Genomic DNA, 18,238 nt, shown 5'->3' with positions numbered 1-18,238 from the left:
TTGAGATGGTGCTATCATGGCGCGTAGGAATGATCTTCTTCTTCATAAATAGAAGCCAAAAACTGGCTACGGTATTCAAGTTGTGTGGGAAGAGTTGGTACTTTTCAATTGGAGTTCTGTCACACTTAGTGTCTGACCAAGCTATTCTTTTCAACGCGTCTTTTATGTCCTACTGTGTTAGGTTCTTAAAGATGGCGTGCTCAATCGCATTATCATCCAATCTGTATAATGCGTTGATTGTATCTGGCTAAAAAAAACTATTTTTCTTTTAACTAGTGTATAATGTTTTTCTTAACAGATAAGTCCCTTGTAGAATAGATTCACTACGTCAGCCCTTATCGCGGTCACCTCTTCAAAAAAAATTCTTTAGTTGAATGCTCGGATGGATGATAACAAGAACTCTATGAAGGGATTAAAGTCTGTGGAAGCAAAAGATTTTACAGAACCATTCCTTAAAATTAATTTGAAAATCCCAAAATACCAATACACTGACAACATTTTTAAACATAATTCTAAAAGGCTAAGCATGCTTCCAAATTAAAAGATACAGAGAATGAAAAACTTACTTAATTTGACACCTCTGAATCTACTAAATTTCTAATTGAGACACCACCTCTCGGAGACCTTCCTATCCTCTGGGATGAGATTGGTTTGTGGGAACCAATTGGGATGAGAAAAAGAAAGGTTTAAAGAGAAACTATTTTGCAGAGAGCAAAAACATTGACTTCATTTTGTTAAGAAACACTGTTTTTCTTCTGCATATTTATAGCTCTCTTTCATTGAGGAAATAAGAGAGAATCATGAAATTCTATTAACTTAAAAAATATTAAATTAATATAAATTTCAAATCTACTAATTAATTAATTAATCAATTAATAATTAATTAAATCATATTTAATTAATATTTCATTTAAATCATATTTAATGAATATCTCTCCAATATCTTACCGTTTTAAATTAATTTAATTAAATCAAATCAAACTAAAACTATTAATCAATTAATTTTAATTAATAGCTAAATTAAATATCTTACATTTAACTTAAATTAATTTTGAATCACATTCAAATATAAATTTATCTCATAACTAATAATTTTAATATGAATCCAATTCACATTAAATTAATATTTGAATTTATTCAAGTATTTTATCTCTCGTAAAGTATTTTTGAATCATATCCAAAATTAATTTTATATAATAAAGTTTGATTAAAATATAAACTTTATATTATAATGTATCACCATACATTATACTAATTCCCAAAGTAAATTTGAACATTTCGAAATACAACTAATATAAATAAATCTCATTACCCTTTTATGAGCTAGGAAGGGACCTAATGGACCTATAGATCAAAAGCTACAATGATATGAGATTGATTGACTAAACTAATTAACCACATTGATCAATATTCGTTAATTGTATGTACACTCGACTAAAGACTCACAGCTGAACTTTTCTCACTGTAGATATATTTTTGTGCTCACAGATGTAGACCAATAACAGTGAGTTAATCCTTCAAGAGTGTTTGTAACACCAATTGAGTCAAATTATCGTTTTATCCCTGGGTTATCTCTAGTCCGTAAAGACTAGTGTTTTTCTAATGAACAACCTGTTTATGGTCCAACTAATAAACATAAACATTTATCATGCCATGGAGAGGGTACAGGCCTTTGTTCAAGTCTGGAAGACACCATTTAAGAGAACACTCATCTACTTACCTTAAAGTACAGAATGAGTGAATTTCATCTTGTGTAATTACGTTTCCAACTCTCAACTCGGTCTTGTCTCCAAAATGATAAGCATATTGAGTAGACAATCTGGTCACTCTCACCTGTATAAATCAAAGAAAAATCCCTCACGAATAGGAGCTAATGATACACTCAGGATTAAGACTAAGTTACCTAGGTCATCCTAATGAAATAGAAACCTAACTAGTTAACGAAGTTACATCTAGTGGTTACTATTTCGTGGTCCGGTTTTATGCAAACTCATTGCATAGGATACCATCACTCACATGTCACCTACACGAACACGTTGGATCATTAGGCTTGTATCAAATACAAAGTGATCTATATCCATAGTGTTACCAGGATAAAGCACCCAACGTTATCCCTATACTATAAACCATTTAAGCTAATCTTGAACATTGATCCTTGTATGTCTCTACATACTATTCAAGACTCATCAAACAACTTAGGATGTTAGTTTATTAAGACAAAACTAATAATGTAATTAATAACATTTATTGAAATTATAATAATAACACTTTATTAATAAATAACGATCAATGGATTATATTTACTATCTACGAGTTTTAGGACATAAATCCCAACACTCTGGCAAAATGCCTTAGAATGGATAGAGCTCCTTCTCTATCTTAAATTGTTTGCTTACTTCATTGACAGAAATGGTCCCCTCCATCTCACTTTCTTGGTCCTCTTCTTCTTCTTCAACAACTTCACTTTGAGAACCTTTCTTGCCTTTCGACGAATTGCATGTTCAAAACCTTCTTCTTTATTGTGACCTTCTTCTTCTTTGAAGGTTTGGCCACTTCGTCATCTAAGGGACTTTCATCCTCTAATTCTTTTTCCATCTCCTTGTCGTACTCTTCACTATGAGTTTTCTTTGCCTTACCCTTCTTCACGGAGAGGGTTACTTTTTCTACTTTGTTAAGGAGCTCTTTCCGCTCCTTTAACTTTGTTTCCTTCTTCGCTTGTGCGAGGGCCTTAACACCCTACACTGTGACCTTAAGTTTAAAGAGGCCATATGCCATCTTTTCCTTTTTCTCTTGGACCTTTTTTGTGACCCTCTCAAACTTAGTTAGGATGATGGGAGATGATGATGTCTCTTTATCTTTCTTGCCTTGTTTTTCCATTTTCTCCCTTTTAAGTCTTTCTTCCTCATCCTCCCTCTCTTTTATTTCTCTTTTCTTTCAGGTTCTTCATTCTCTTCTTTTTCTTTCTTTTCTTGCTCTTCCTGTGCCTTTTTTGTTTCTTCAACCATCGCCAATAGGTTGTCAAGTCAGATTCATGCAACTTTACTTCTACCCCATTGATTATCAATGGCGTCAATGCAACATTATCTTGCCCTTCATTACCAACTCCTTTGTGTTGAAACAGGGTTGGATCAATTGTTCCCTTAGAAATTTTCTCAAAAGCTTTGGTCATGAAGTTGGGTTGTGCTTGTTCCGACATAGGACCATCAGAATGGACTTGCTTAATTTATTCTTGGGATTTGCTAGGCTTGGAAGTCAAATACTTCTTAATAGCTTGGCAGATGGTCCTCTTTTCGGCCATTTGGACAAGAAAATATATAGATTAAGTCTAATGTAAAAGATTAAGAAAGGGAATTACTTGAAACTTCATCGAAAGTGATGATCAAAGGGATGGAGAGCTTAGGCCTTCAAATGGTGGAAGCGACAAAAAAGTGTATATTAGGATTTATGTGGGTTTTTAAAGAGATGATCAACTATGGTTAAGGGTGGGTTACCGTGTCAGTTAGCGTCCTGCGCTTTAATTGTGATAGGACGCCTGACATCATCGTTTGGATTTCCTAAGCGGTGACTAATCATTCCTTCTTTTTTAAATTTGAAATTGACGTTTTGAATTCCTGAAACCCTAAAATAACTCATGGGCTTTTCTTTTCCCAATAAGCTTCGCAAGAAAACCATAACGAGTGATGCGTTTTAACCTTAACCCAAGCTCGCATAGTGGTCTTATTGCGTAGAACCTTATTCTTTCTTCGTCTAAATTTTCAAAAACTTCTAAACTAGAAAGCTATAAAAGAAGGCAGTAAAAGACATAACTAAAAGAAATCAATAAATACAAAAGTGGTACATTTGTAAAATGGTTAAGGAAAGTGATTTGTTACAAAAGCATCCTTGCGTTTAGATTCTCGAACGTTAATGATTGGGGCCTTGTCGCAATTATTACCCTGCACAGTCATCCTAGATGTGTTGTTTCTTTCTAATCTGGCTTTGATTTTGTGAGGAGATTGTGAAGAGCATGTGAGAAGATTACAATAATAGAAAAGCATCAAATGTGAGTTTTTCTATTAACTGTATTTTGTTTCATTTAAGGGTTGTAATGCATGTTAATCACTGAAGTGTTTAGTTGTAATTAGAGTAAAATACGATCTTTATTATGCTGCATGTCTACAGTTTCCATCATCTACTATCTATGCTTTGCTGACTTTCTTAATGATTTGCATGTAGTGCAAGTTTTTCTCTTGCTTGCCCAAGTGTGAGCGAAACAAGAGATTTTCTGGGTAAGCCAGGATCAAACACAAAGAATTTCTATCAAGATTTAGTTATAAAGTCCACTTCTCATCTAGGCGATATACAATATCCATACAATATAAAGTTAGAGTATGTATGATTATTAAATATACTATTTACGCTAGAGATTCTGTAGAAGGTGACATGGAATCGTGGACATATGGAGAGTGAACTAACTTGCATTAAAGAAATGAGAAGAAAGGTTGCCACGTTGTAGGTGATTAAGTAATGCGGTAATTCTTGATGTGATAGAGTTTACTTAACCATCTTCTAATTAAAGTGGACACTTCTTAGTGCCTAAATACCACACTTGCTCGCCTAGCTCTAGTACATCCTCAAATTATTTCTCTCAACAAGACTTCTTCCACTTCTGCCAGTCTCTCGTATCTTCTCTCGAGGTCGTGGTTTCTATATCTTCAAAACCAAGTCTATTCAGACCACAGCTTAACGAGGACCTAATCTTCCGCATGAAAGTCTAGAGGGCGAAACTTCTTATCTGCCCACCTTTTCAGTTGCTTTGAGGCTTCTTTTAGACAGGCCCAAGCGATATATGATTTTCACTTTCACTTATTGGTAAAGTTGCGAGCTTGAGGACCCTTCTTAGCATAGGGAGGATCACAGCCTTTCAAACTCGGGGCGAACGATTGTGTGACACTTGTTCAAATTCGATGAACAAGTCAACCTATCAAAATTCAAAAGTCATAGATAATCTAAGAGTATGATGCAACCTTCGTTCGCGTTCTTGAGAAAATTGTTTATGAAACGCGAGAAAGAAATAAATACATTGAAATTGACGTTACAATATGCAATGAAGACTGTCAGTTGCAAGGAAAAAGGGTTTGCTTGCAAAGAGTGCGACATTGCTTGGATGGGGATTCAACTACTATGCCTCCCCTATCATACATTTTGAACATTTTCAGCTCTGGTAGGCTTGCATATGAAAATGCCAAAACATCACACCCAAGCTTTATGACTTAAAAAGGAAAACAACTAGCTAAACTAAATACAAGACATAAAGATAAGATAAATCGAGGATATTTGGGCATACAACCATAGGTAAACAACGCTCTAGACAAGTATGACTGTGACACTGCACGCATGGTTCCTGCCTACCTAGTGCCCCTTGCATGCATGGCGCACGTTGGTGCTCCTCACACAACATGTGTCACTCTAACCTCTTTAGGCATAGTTATACACGTAGCTTGAGCACGTGCCTTGTCGCTCGGTTGTGCCATGACTTTGTCATGTGCATGCAAATTGACCCAAAATAACCTCTATGACCAAAACATCAAGCCCATCTTGCCTAGCATGCACAACATTGACCTACAAATCACAACTTCAATTTCATTTAGAATATATGACCTGACTTCGAAAGGTCATAACTTAACATCCATAAATCTGTTCATAAAACTTCCTTCTATAACGTTGTTCTAAATTGTCTTAGCTTTCTTTTTTCAAAGTTTCGAAGGAACATTCCAAGTAATAAATTCTATAGTCTTCAGGAAGTGCACTTTGCTCAGAATCACCTTAGAAATGATCTTCTCGCCTTCTCTTGATCAAAACGCAAACCTCCTTGAATCCAAAATGAACAGCAACCCTCACTCACAAAGTAGACAAAAATTTTGAACTTTCAAGGCCAATTTGAACAATTTTTCACGAGTAAATTATGAGAAATTCAATACTGCAGTTAGCTATTTATAAAAAGCATTGCGTCAAAATTGTCTTGACACCTCAACCTTGCTTAATCCACCATCTCCTTAAGACACCTCAAACTATCTTTCTACCTCAAAATGCATGTTAATAATATGAAGACACTTGGATTATCTTTAAACCGCTTCCTTTAAGTTTGCCACATGCATGTCCAAAATGCATAGCTAACCTCTTAGTTCATCTCGCTAGCCTTTCTTCAAAATGCCAAACCAAAACGCCCAACCCCCTTGACAAGTCCAAAACACCAAGACCAAGTGCCAACTAGCCTCTCTTGGCATTGTCGCAAGTTTTATCACCGACTAACCTCTAACCAAGCTTTCTTGCTTACACAAAACGTCCAAATAACCTCTCAAACTATTATTCTCACCTAGCCCTTAACCAAATGCCTAGATTACCTCTATATCTTCTCACTTAACACATGCCTAAAATGTCAAATAACCTTTTTAGAGGTTCTTTTCTTTCCCTTGGCTGCCCAAAAAACACTTTTTAGAGGTTATATGGCCTATTTGACCGTCCACACTAGCCTCTAAACGCGCAAAGTGCCATTCTTTGATACTTAGCCAATCTTTCCAATTTTTCTTAACTCTGACTTAAACATAATCTTTAACTTTTTCAAAGAATTTAACTTTCTTAATCCCTTAAATCTCATTTTCTCTTATCCTTATTAGACTCCAAGCATCCAAAAATTTAGGGTTTCACATAGCTGGTTTTAAGAAAAACCTTTTGGAAAATCACAAGGAATCCACAGATTAATAAATAGTAAGCCATAACACATAAAGTTCGTCACAACAAACAATCAACGCAGTCGCATAACCACTACAAATCAATAACCACGAGGTGAGTTACCAATCCATACAACAATCACAATCACAAGTTCATTATGAGATCTAGGAATCTTCTCTCACTGACCTGGGATTCGTTCGCATCAGTATGACCAAGCGAGTTATTTGGGATATCCAACAACATCTCGCCACATTCACATTCTTAAACTTGGGAGTTACACTCCACCAACGTCTCATCAATGTCTTTCTCACACGCTACAATTAGTTCATAATAAGCCCATTATGAGACCTGGGAATCTCCCATCGCTTAGACTTGAGATTCACTCTCGCCAGTATCACACGAATTACCTGGGATATACAACAACATCTCGTCACCTCTTTCTAATAGCTCACCCTGATCTAGGAGTTCTCCCTTCCCTGACCTAGGATTTGCTCTCGCTAGTATTACACGAGTTATCCAGAATTCCATTCAACATTGTGCAATAGATCAAGCCACAACCATATGACATAGTACCACTGCTTCCTCATAGCACATATTAGCACAATTAATAAGGTATTTCGTGATCATCAACATAGAGAAAAGAATACTCAACATATACATCATGCATAAAACATCACTTTTTAAAGCAAAGATCAACTAGTGGTTTTACAAATCATACCAAAAATTGAATAACTAATCACCACCATTTATAAATCACATTTTACCATCTTTCAAAGAGTGCTCGTAGAAAACATTTAACAATGCTTGTAGAAAACATTTAGCCTTTCACCTATTTCTAGAAAATATTTATGAAATGTATCTTTTCAGTCACAGAAATAAGACTCATAAAACATATTTGGTCATTCACAGAAAGATAATAAACTACATTATTACATTCAAACGAAGCTTGTAAAAACAAACAATGTAGTATACACAACAAGCTTGTAAATCGTTTTGTCACTCACTCAAAATACTTAGCCTTGACTTCTTCCTTCTCGGCTTTTAGCTTCCTCTTCACGTCTAACAGTTGGTGGAATCGTTTATTCAGCATTCAGAACTTTTTCCTCTTACTTTTATCGGATACCACTTTTCTGTTTAGAAAAAACTTCCTTTTTCTTTTGGCTTTTGACCCTATTTATAGAGACCTTTCACATCCAAGGGTCACTTTTGCGCTTTACACGTGTTGTCTTAGCACCCATCACATTATTCTACCAATCCAAACTCTACACGTAGTCTATTCTCAGCGGCGATTTGACTTTCCCTTGAGATGAACACCTTATCTCATTCGGAAGCCAAATTCTTGAATGTCTAACTCTTCTCGTTCTCTTCTCAAAGAAGCTACCTCGTTTCCTTTCCTACAATGTGTTAAATGACAAGACTTTTACTTCCTCGTCTCAATCTCTTAGACACAAATACTTCTTGCGGTACCCTACCAATGCCTCGCTCAGCGCATTGCCTTTCTCGTCAGTTATTCCTATCGTGTTACTCAGTTTCCTATGATAGGACTTCTGTCTTACGCTTTTCTCTTTGTATCGTTCCTTGTAGGATGTCTCGACACTTATCTGAAACAACTTTCTAACAAGGCTTTCCTTAATAGGACATCTTTTTTGGATTAGTGTCTTACATTACAACTTTGACCATTTCCATCATGTTCGAGCTTCTGCATATGTATTTGCATTCATATTTTTCATACTTAAATTATATTTAAATATAAAGCACTATATCAAAACTAATAACCGACCGCTATATCATATATACTTGTTAGTTTCTCTCTCTTTACCCAATTCAAACTATTCGATCTAATCCAACATACTGTTATAAGTTAATAATTCCATATGAGCTAGCATGAGAACCTAATGGACCTATAGATCATAGGCACCAATTAACTGAGATTAACTAGTTAAACCCTTTTAGATCGAGCTAATCAACATTTATTAACTAACGGGTCATTCCACAAGTCCTCTAGTTGCACTCCTCACAATATAGATATATTCGTGTCCATATGATAAGATCATGATTAGTAGGTTAATTCTGTAACAACCCAACTCATTACTATTAAAAGAAATAACAATTTTTGCATTTAAAAGAGAAAGAGGAAAACTAAATTCTTAAATAAATAATTTCAAATACTCATTTATAAATCATAATTTGAAAAAATAGAAATAACTGCTAGGTAAACATAGTCTTAGTTCCGACCTTATCTCACTTTAAAAGAAAATAACATAAAAATATTTAACGAGTTTCGATAAATTTCAATAAAAATACTAAAAATAAAAATACTGAAAACATGAAAGGTTGAAACAACATAATTCCCCCAAAGCAAGTCACAAACCCTTCTTGTCTTCTTTCAGCTTTCCTCTACCTCTACCTTTGCCTGAAATATTAATTAAAAGAACACCTACGATATTAGGTTGTAAGTGATCCCGTCAAACCACTAAAAAAACATGGCATGATAAACTTGTGGTCCTGTCAAACACACACAATCATAAATTTGTCAAAAAATGGTGATACCGAGGGACACTAAACATGTAGGTACAATCCTAATGGTCAAAGTTAATAGAACACCATAATCCATAGCATGTAGCCACATTATAGACATCATAACATGACATGAATATCAATCATAAAGTCTTTAATCATGTGACTAATATATCATGCATAATCATCAACATAATATCAATCATCATCTATAGCATCACATTATGCATTAGCTACCATCAATGCATAACAGTAAATACATGCAAGCTCTTAAATTCATGTTCGAATGTCTAGTAGTAAAATCTCTTTCTTGAGAGATTAGCTTAAAATTTACTTCCTAGTTAACAGTCAATAACTTTCCAAATAAACCAATCCTAAACATAAAAAATATTAAATTAATAATTTTATCAACCAAATCATCCAATTATTTATCTTAGATTTCCAACTTACCCAAAGTTGAGGTTGAAACCAAATCAACCTTGAATTAGAAAATTTCATAGATTAATTCTTCCAATTTAGCCATTTACCCTTCAAGGAAAAAATAATCAAACTTTAAGAAAATATTTTAACTCAATCCAAAAAATTAATTTACTTAGACCAAAAACTAATATTTGATGGGCATACCTAAAATCCAATTAAAACTCACTAAGAAAAATACCGAAGTGGCCAAATGGATAAATGGCTCAAGAAAAGGGTAAGAAGCTAGCTTGTGTCTTGGCTTGGGGAAGGGAACAAATCGACTTAAGTGGCTCGAGTAAAAGCTTGGGACGCCTCTGATGTGGAGGTTGAGGAAACGACGAGGGTGAGATCGAGGGACGACTAAAGGTGGCTTAGTGAGGTTTGGATGTGATGAAAAGGAGGACGTCACAGACAATGGTGTGCAAAGATAGTGCTTGAATGCAAACTCGACTCACGATAATGAAAGAAAATGGGGGTGGATTGGTGGGCATAACAGATGCTTGACTACCGACAACTTCGTTTGAGAGGGAGTAACAATGAGCGGTGGACGACGTCGAAACATATGGTGAAGGAGCTAGGACGGTTGTATTAGGGTTTCAAAAAGTGAAGGAGGAAGAGGATGATGAATATTCTTGCACGAGGATCGAGGATCCTTTTTAAATATAAAAAATAATAATAATAAGGTTAATTTTCATAAATATAACAAAACACCAAAAAATTTATGGCCGGTGTAACAAAATCAAAAAGCCCATGAAGTAGGCCATTTTCTTAAATATTCCAAGTTTGTCTTTCCTTTCCATCTTCTTTCTTCTCTTCTTCTATAATTTTTCTTTTACATTTTTTTGAAATTATGATCTTTATTTTCAATCAATCATAATTTTTTTTTTTCTTTCAAAGTGTTATTTGGTACACGATCTTGAACCAAATAACACTCTGAAAGAAAAAAAATTTGGTTCAAGATCGTGTACCAAATATAAAATATCTTGAAAAAATTTGTTGGGATATTGGTACATGATCGTTTAGATTTGGTACATAGTTGTTTAGATTTGGCAAACCTAAACGATTGTATACCAAACAATCTTGAAAAAAATTCATTTAGATTTGGGTAGCCAAACCTAAACGACGATCATGTAGTCAAATCTAACGATCATGTATCAAACAATCTTTAAAAAAATTGTTAAACGACGATCATGTAGTCAAATCTAAACGATCATGTATCAAACAATCTTTAAAAAAATTGTTTAGATTTGGATAGCCAAATCTAAACGATCATGTAACTAAATCTAGCCAAATCGAAATGATCTAGTACCAAATCTAGCTAAATCTAAACGATCACGTACCAAATATATTACGTGCGTGAGTGGCCAACTAATCATGTGTTGACTGAGACATTTTTTGTATTTTCCATTGTGGGTCTATTGTGATTTATGTGCTCTAAAGTCTTATTTGATCCGAGATTATACAATAACCTTGGATTTTTGTAATTAATACACAAATTAATATTGCATAATCAATAATTAAACTAATCAACTAATAAATTATGAGAATTTAGAACACATAAATTTCAACATGGTACTACTTTAAATCATACTCTCTTGAAGTATATAGGCTAATTGCTCCCATACATCACTGCCCCAAGATGCACTGAGCTAAAAAGTTTAAGCAACTATGTCAACGATCCTAGGCCAAAGTTGCCTTGAGATGACCCCAAGCTAAAAAATATAAGCATTACAAAGTATAATCTCGAGCTAAGGTTGCCTCAAGATACATCGGGCTAAAAAACATAAGCATCATGTAGTATGATCTCACACTAAGGTTGCCTCGAGATATGCCCCCAGATGCCCCGAGTTGAAAAATTTAAGCAATTATATCAATTATCCCAGGACAAAGTTGTCTCAAGATGGGCTTGAATTAAAGGACAAAGTTATCATGTAATATGACTTCGGGCTAAGGTTGCCTCGAGATGTCCCTAAATTTAAAAATGAAAGCTAAAAGGGAAACTAAAAACTAAGATATAGACACTTTTTAGTCCTTTTAAGAAAAATGTATTAGTCATAAATTAAATTAGAAGATGACCAACGTGGAATTTCCTCCATCACTTGCTCTACCAAATCATTTTTTATTGGGGTTAATTAGTCATTTTTAGGCCAATTATTTAAAATTAAAATTCAATCACGGTGATGCACTGGGCTGAGAGAAGATTGAGAGAAATCATTCAAATAGTTTTTTTTAAATTTGGGAAGCGACCGAGATTGATCTCGAAAAAAACAAAATTACGAGTTTTCTAAAACCGTGCTACTCATAACAGATAAAACAAAAAAATGTGCTAGTTTTGTCCAATTCTCCAAATAGTGGCAAGGCACAAAAAGAGGTACAAAATTAAAGTCGAAAATGATGAAAAAAGTAGCCCTTCAATGCTAGCATCAACGTAACTAGATAGCCGAGAGGAACAAGCAAGTTAGTGAGTTAGCATCATGGCGCTACAAGCATCTATTTCTTTGCGCAGTTTCGCCTTAGACGTCTACAGTAAATTCCATTGTAAACACATTTTGTTTCTTTGAGTTAGGGTATCGATTCTTGAGCTCTTAGAAGCTGAGAGAGAGAGAGAGGTTTGACTACAACTCAGAAGGTCTTTGGAGTCGAAGACAATGTAAAGAGCAATCGAAGATTGATATTTGATGCCATCTCGAAAATGGGATTGGACAATCATTAGATAACACTTTCTCTATTTTTCTTATTTTTTTATTTTCCTATGTATTTTTCTTTTGGTATTCTTCTAAACTTGGTTTCGTCTCATCGAAGCCATGTTTGCACGATTTTCTTAGTTTTCTAGGGCTAACGTAGTCAAGTATTATTGCTAAATACTTTGGTGGATGTTGATTTAAACTACATGATTGGTTCTAATGATTTTGAATGCTTATAAATCATTTGATTGATCTCGTTGTAATGAGAATGTTTTAGATTAGATCATGCATGTTATACTTTTGTTTGCCTATACAGTGTAAGAGGATGACAATGAGATTGTTGATGAAGAGTTTTAATACCTTTTTGCTTAATTGGATCGATTTCAAAAGTATAATAGTAATTAAAAGAAATAAAATGTTCTATTTTCTATATAAATTAACAGCAACATAATAATGAAGTTTACATCCAAAAAGCCATTACCCAAAATGATGATAATATATAAAAAAGAAAAGGTGAGATGGAGAGCCAAAGAGAAAAGCGAAAGCGAGAGAAATGAACAATGGGCGATGGGAGACAGACATAAGCATAGAGACTCAATTTTGGCGTTAGTTTGGTGAGACAACAACGTCTTCACACTCAAGAGAGGGACGTATGTGCTGACAAGCTTCGCCGAAAGATAAGCTGATCCTGCAACACTTTTTTTCTTTTTCAAACAAATATTATTCAATTGGGAATCGATTGATTTTGCCCCTCGTTCAATTGCGTTATATTTTTGGCGTTTTTCAGCAGCAAATTTCATTCATTAGTTTAAAATACAGCGTTTTGATTTGATTATTAATGGGTCTTTTTGAAGGAAGATGAGTAGACAAAGCGAATGGTCCAAAATGCACACCAATTGTTTGTAAAAATGTTTGCGTCACTTTTATATGCAAATGGCGTTGGTTGGGCGGGCGGGGGGAAAATAGACGTACTGCCAGCGCCGCCCATGGGCGGATTAGTCATCATGCCTGACTCATCTCCACATGATACTTGAAGGGTATGGTTTTTTTTCTTCTTCTCTTTGAGTCACTGCTTTTTGATGGGTAAATTGTATTCAAAACTGTACATGTTTTATTTTTCTATTGTGAATTCTTTGTCAAATTAGAGCTACTGTGGTCCCACCATTTATAATCCTTTGCCCTCTTCATTTGTTTATGTTAGATTCCTTTCCATATGACATGTATTTATAATGTATATTATATATATATAGATAGATGTGGTAGCCAAAGTCAATATATGATTTGGATAGTTTTTGTCTGGAAAATGAGGATGGCAACCACTTTGGGCCCTTACATAGTTCATACCATGACCCCGTCTTTTTTAGACTTTGGGATTTTCTTGAAAAATATTTTTGAGTTATTTAAATGTGTTTCCAATGGATTTTGCAATTTTTATTTATTTTATTTTTTGAGATAGAATTTTGCAATTTTGGATACCCACATTGTTTTTCTCCATGTGATTGTGAGCTTGACCCATTTTTAATGTTTTTTTTTCTCGTTTCTTGACTATTTATTATGCATGTTTTTTCCTTCCATTTTACTAATTTACAGTACTTGTTAATTTTTTCGTGATGTCTGGTCACATTACGGAAATACATTTGAAATTTCTTAAAAGAACATTTTAAGGTGTTTTTAAGTGAAACCGTTAATCAATAGTAATACAAAAAAAAATTATTTCACTAAATGATTCTTTTAATAGTCATATCAAATACTTTTTCTAATAGAAAAAAACCTATAATCTCAAACAGCAATTGATATGTTTGGCCCTTTTTTTGTCTGGTGGAAAAGTACCTTCATTATAATTAGAGAGTAAAGATTAATAACAAAACCGTATGTTTAGTTTTATAATCTTAAAGTAGTTTTTTAGTGCTCTTCAATCAAGCACTTGGATTAGAAGTCTTTTCTTCCAAAGCATTTAAGAGGTACTTTTGACTTTTTCCAATTTGTGTTACTCCCAAATATTAAGCACTACCATTCTAGAGAATAAAGTCCTTTGCAAATATAAACCCATGTGGGATTGAGTTTTGCATCAATCTCTAATAATAGAAGAAAATTCAATATTCTTTCCTCTCCTCCACTTTAGAACAAAATTAGCCTCTAAACCAAAAAGTCAAGCAATTTTTTTTTATTAATTATGATGATTTCATCTAGGAAAGGTATCTTCCTAAATTGTCAAATAAAGTTTAGGAGAATTATGGTTTCATCATAATGATAACTTTGGGAAAAAGGTGGGAGGCCATCAAATTCATATAAATTCTGAAGTTTGGTCGGCTAGAAAACCCCAAATGACATGACTTGGCCTAATCCCTACTTGCCATAAGTTTCTTTGTTAATTAGTGCCCTTTCTGTTACCAATTACAAAGATGTAGCTTTATTTTGTCTATAGGCCTAAACAGATGGCCTAAACGTCATCTTTATGATCACTGTGATTTGGAAAAAGTTGCTTTCATTATTGATGGAAAGAAGAAAAGTTTCAAGTAGGAATAACATAGAGCTTCTAATCAATATGGATTTTTGCTTTTGTGCTTCTGTGTTTTTGTGTGATCAAGTATCAACTATGGACCACTTGGCAGCTTGTGAGAGGACTCCCACTTTAGGTTATTTATCACTTGTCAAATATTCATACCTTCACCCATCAACTTAAACTTTTGGTTTAATTATAGTGATTGTAGGTCGTATATACAAACTCCTAAGCTTACAAATCTCTAAGTAATCTTGATTTCTACTTCTTGTGCTTTCTACAAATCTCTAAGCTTACAAGTGAGAGAAAATATTAAAGTATTTACGGCAACCCATGAACTTTAGCTTTTGAATTTGTTGGTGATTTAAGTGTGGGCATGAGCTTGAAACATTAGTAGTGGAAGCTTTGTTTACTTTGAGCCTATACCAATTAAAACCGATAAATTATTTATTATATCAACTTCAACTCAACTTTATTAGTTGAGAATTTTAACTGATAACTCTCAAAATTTAAGGATATAAACTGATATTTTTTGAAATATTTTATTTTATTCTCAACTTTCTTGTTTCAAGAAAAATGAGTGACGGAATATGTTAAGTGAGAAAACTTATTAGAGAGAAAGGGAGGAAGGAAGACTTTTTTTTCTGAGAGTTTTTTTTCTCTTTGTGAGAAAAGTGCATCAGAGATTTTAACCCCCCAAAGAAAGTAGAGTAGAGAGAGTAAGCAACACTTGTTTTAGGAAAAAAGATGTTTTTCTCTGTGGAAAAACTCAAAATTTTCATCTGTGGTAATATTTAAGCTTTCTCTAACCCAGATAGTGGAACCATTGAAACTAGCAAATTCTGCAATTTTGAGAAACTTTATTGCAAGAAACAAATGGAAAGAACTAATTTGAACTTGTGGAGCAAAACAAGTTCATAGCCAAGAAGGGGGCAAAATACAACTAACTCTAAGAAAATTTCGATCAAGGATAGTATTTAGTGATTGAAGTTGAAACAAAATGAATGTGGTAACATTTTGAAGTATAACGATATTAGGAGAGAAGAATTGGTTTAGTTAGTATGTTATTATTTGTTATCAAGTCTGTTTATTTCTTTAACAACTTAATTACTCCTTCCTTAACAGTTAACAGGGGTATATATTGAAGTACTATCAATTATGTAGTAAAAAAGTTAGGGGAAAGAATCCTAGGACATTAGGTGAGTGATGCTCTACATGAAGCAATTGGAGAACGCCGTGTGGTGGTTAAGGACATGGGTGACCAGTGACCATTGGGTGGGGAATAACTTGGGAGGAACCCTAAGATTAGAGGGATTGTTGCTTTATTGGTAATAGGAAAAAGGATAAATGAAAAACACCAAAAGAGAATGGAATAAAATAACATGTTATGTTAGGCTCTGATGAGATGCATAATAAAAGCTAAGGGGTTTGTTGGTTGGTTGGTTGGTTGGTTGGCACCATCCCACACACACACAACAACGCAACAACATAAATGACAGATTCTGCCCTCAACTTTCATTTTCATCACCCTCTTCATGTTACACAACCCACCCCAAGCTTCTAATATGTACATTTGTTTCTAATGTATAATGACCAAAAAATTCTGAATTTAACTTTTTGGTCATGATTTTATGTATTCGATGAATCTTGGTCGGTTCGATTGGTATACAGATGAGGATGACCAAACAAAATCTACATTTTATCAAAATGAAGTAGCATATGTAATATGCCCTTGTTTGGAACTACTTATTAATTCCATTTTTATTCACCATGCATATATTTGTTTGCTTTCTTCTACTGATGTACCTCCATTGTGTTATGTCCAATAAATCCAAACTGGATGTTAAAATGACTAAGAGCCTTACAAAATTTTAGGATTAAATCTGTAATTTCACCTTCAAACACTAAGAGCTTTTAGCTTAGTTTTCATTTGATGTATAGAATTTCATAATATTACATTTTTAGTTCTTAATTTTAAAATATTACATTTTTTAGTTTAATCTCAATTTTGTCGGAAAATATCAAAATGTTAGAAATCTAACCGTAAAATTTGAATTTTGTTTTAATTACCTTCAAGATATCACTTATAAATTTTAGAGTTTATTTTTCATTCAATAAGTTTAATTGCTATTAAGTTTCACCATTCTTTTTATCACTATTGAAATAATTTTAACTGTTCTAAATTAATTGACAGGATGTTATTTAATTTATAATTTTTTTTAAAAAATGAATTAATAAATAGCAATTTCCCAAAATTAAGTCAATATTTAGTAAAAAAATGAGATTAAAAGTATAAATTTCAAAACATGGAAATCACATTGAAACCAGACTTTGAATTTAGGAAATGAAAGTGTAATATGTGAAAATGAACCAATATAAGAAGAAGAAAAAAAACAAGTGTTTATCCAATTAAAAAAGTGGCCTATTCCACTTCAAATACAACAGCCAATTGATGGTTAACACATTATAAAATTATCACATCAAATGCTTACTAAACTCATCACCAATAGATTTAACACAAATCAACATTTTGGCACAGTAATAAGCGAAGGAGTGACATCACTAATTTATTAAAAGTGGAACGAAAAAGGTAGCTTAGAAAAATATATTGTGCACAAATAAATACTAACAATTTATAAAAGCAGCCATAAACCCAAAAGAAAACCTAGAAAATGGGAGGTCAACACATCTTAGGCGTATAAAATTCAGATGTGTAAGTAAAGTAATGTACACAAAAAGCAAGAGGCTCGTGTGTAAGCCTTCTAACATTGCATTTGGCATTTGCATTTAAGGGAAAAGATAGAGAGAAAGGCATTCAAAGAGCATTGGTCGGAAAGAATCACAAAAGAAACAAACACAAAGGGGAGAAAGTATTGAGGATAGGGAGGGGGTGGCAAAAAGGAAACAACTTTTTGGTAGAAATAAACAAATAAATAATAGATAAAGATATGATGTAAAGTTTGAGGCTTAGCTGCTACTAACATTAGCATTAAGGAAGGGTTTATAGAAGCAAAAACTGTTTCCAAGGACTAAAAGCTAAAAATAAAACCCATATTTTTCTTTTACTTAAATTCATTTTATTGTTTAGGGTGAAAGAAAAGAGTGATTCTCTCCTCATGGGGTAATAAAAAGAAAACTAAAAAAGTGGGTTTAACCCAAACCGTCTCACCTGCCCGCCTGTTGAGAAAGGGGAGAGAAATATGTTATGGAAGACTTCTTTTTTTTGTTATTTACAACCATATACTTCAATCAAAGCAACCACATGATTTGGACATTTCGTAGGAACTTCCAAGCACTGAAATTCATGTATTTTTCACCGTTCAAACTTGTTAAGAAATAAAAATATTTAGTTGCATCTCCCACCTAT

Source organism: Cucumis sativus, chromosome 5, assembly GCF_000004075.3.
Source record: "Cucumis sativus cultivar 9930 chromosome 5, Cucumber_9930_V3, whole genome shotgun sequence".
NCBI lineage: Eukaryota > Viridiplantae > Streptophyta > Magnoliopsida > Cucurbitales > Cucurbitaceae > Cucumis > Cucumis sativus.
The sequence above is the reverse complement of the archived record's forward strand: the minus strand, read 5'-3'. Positions refer to the sequence as shown.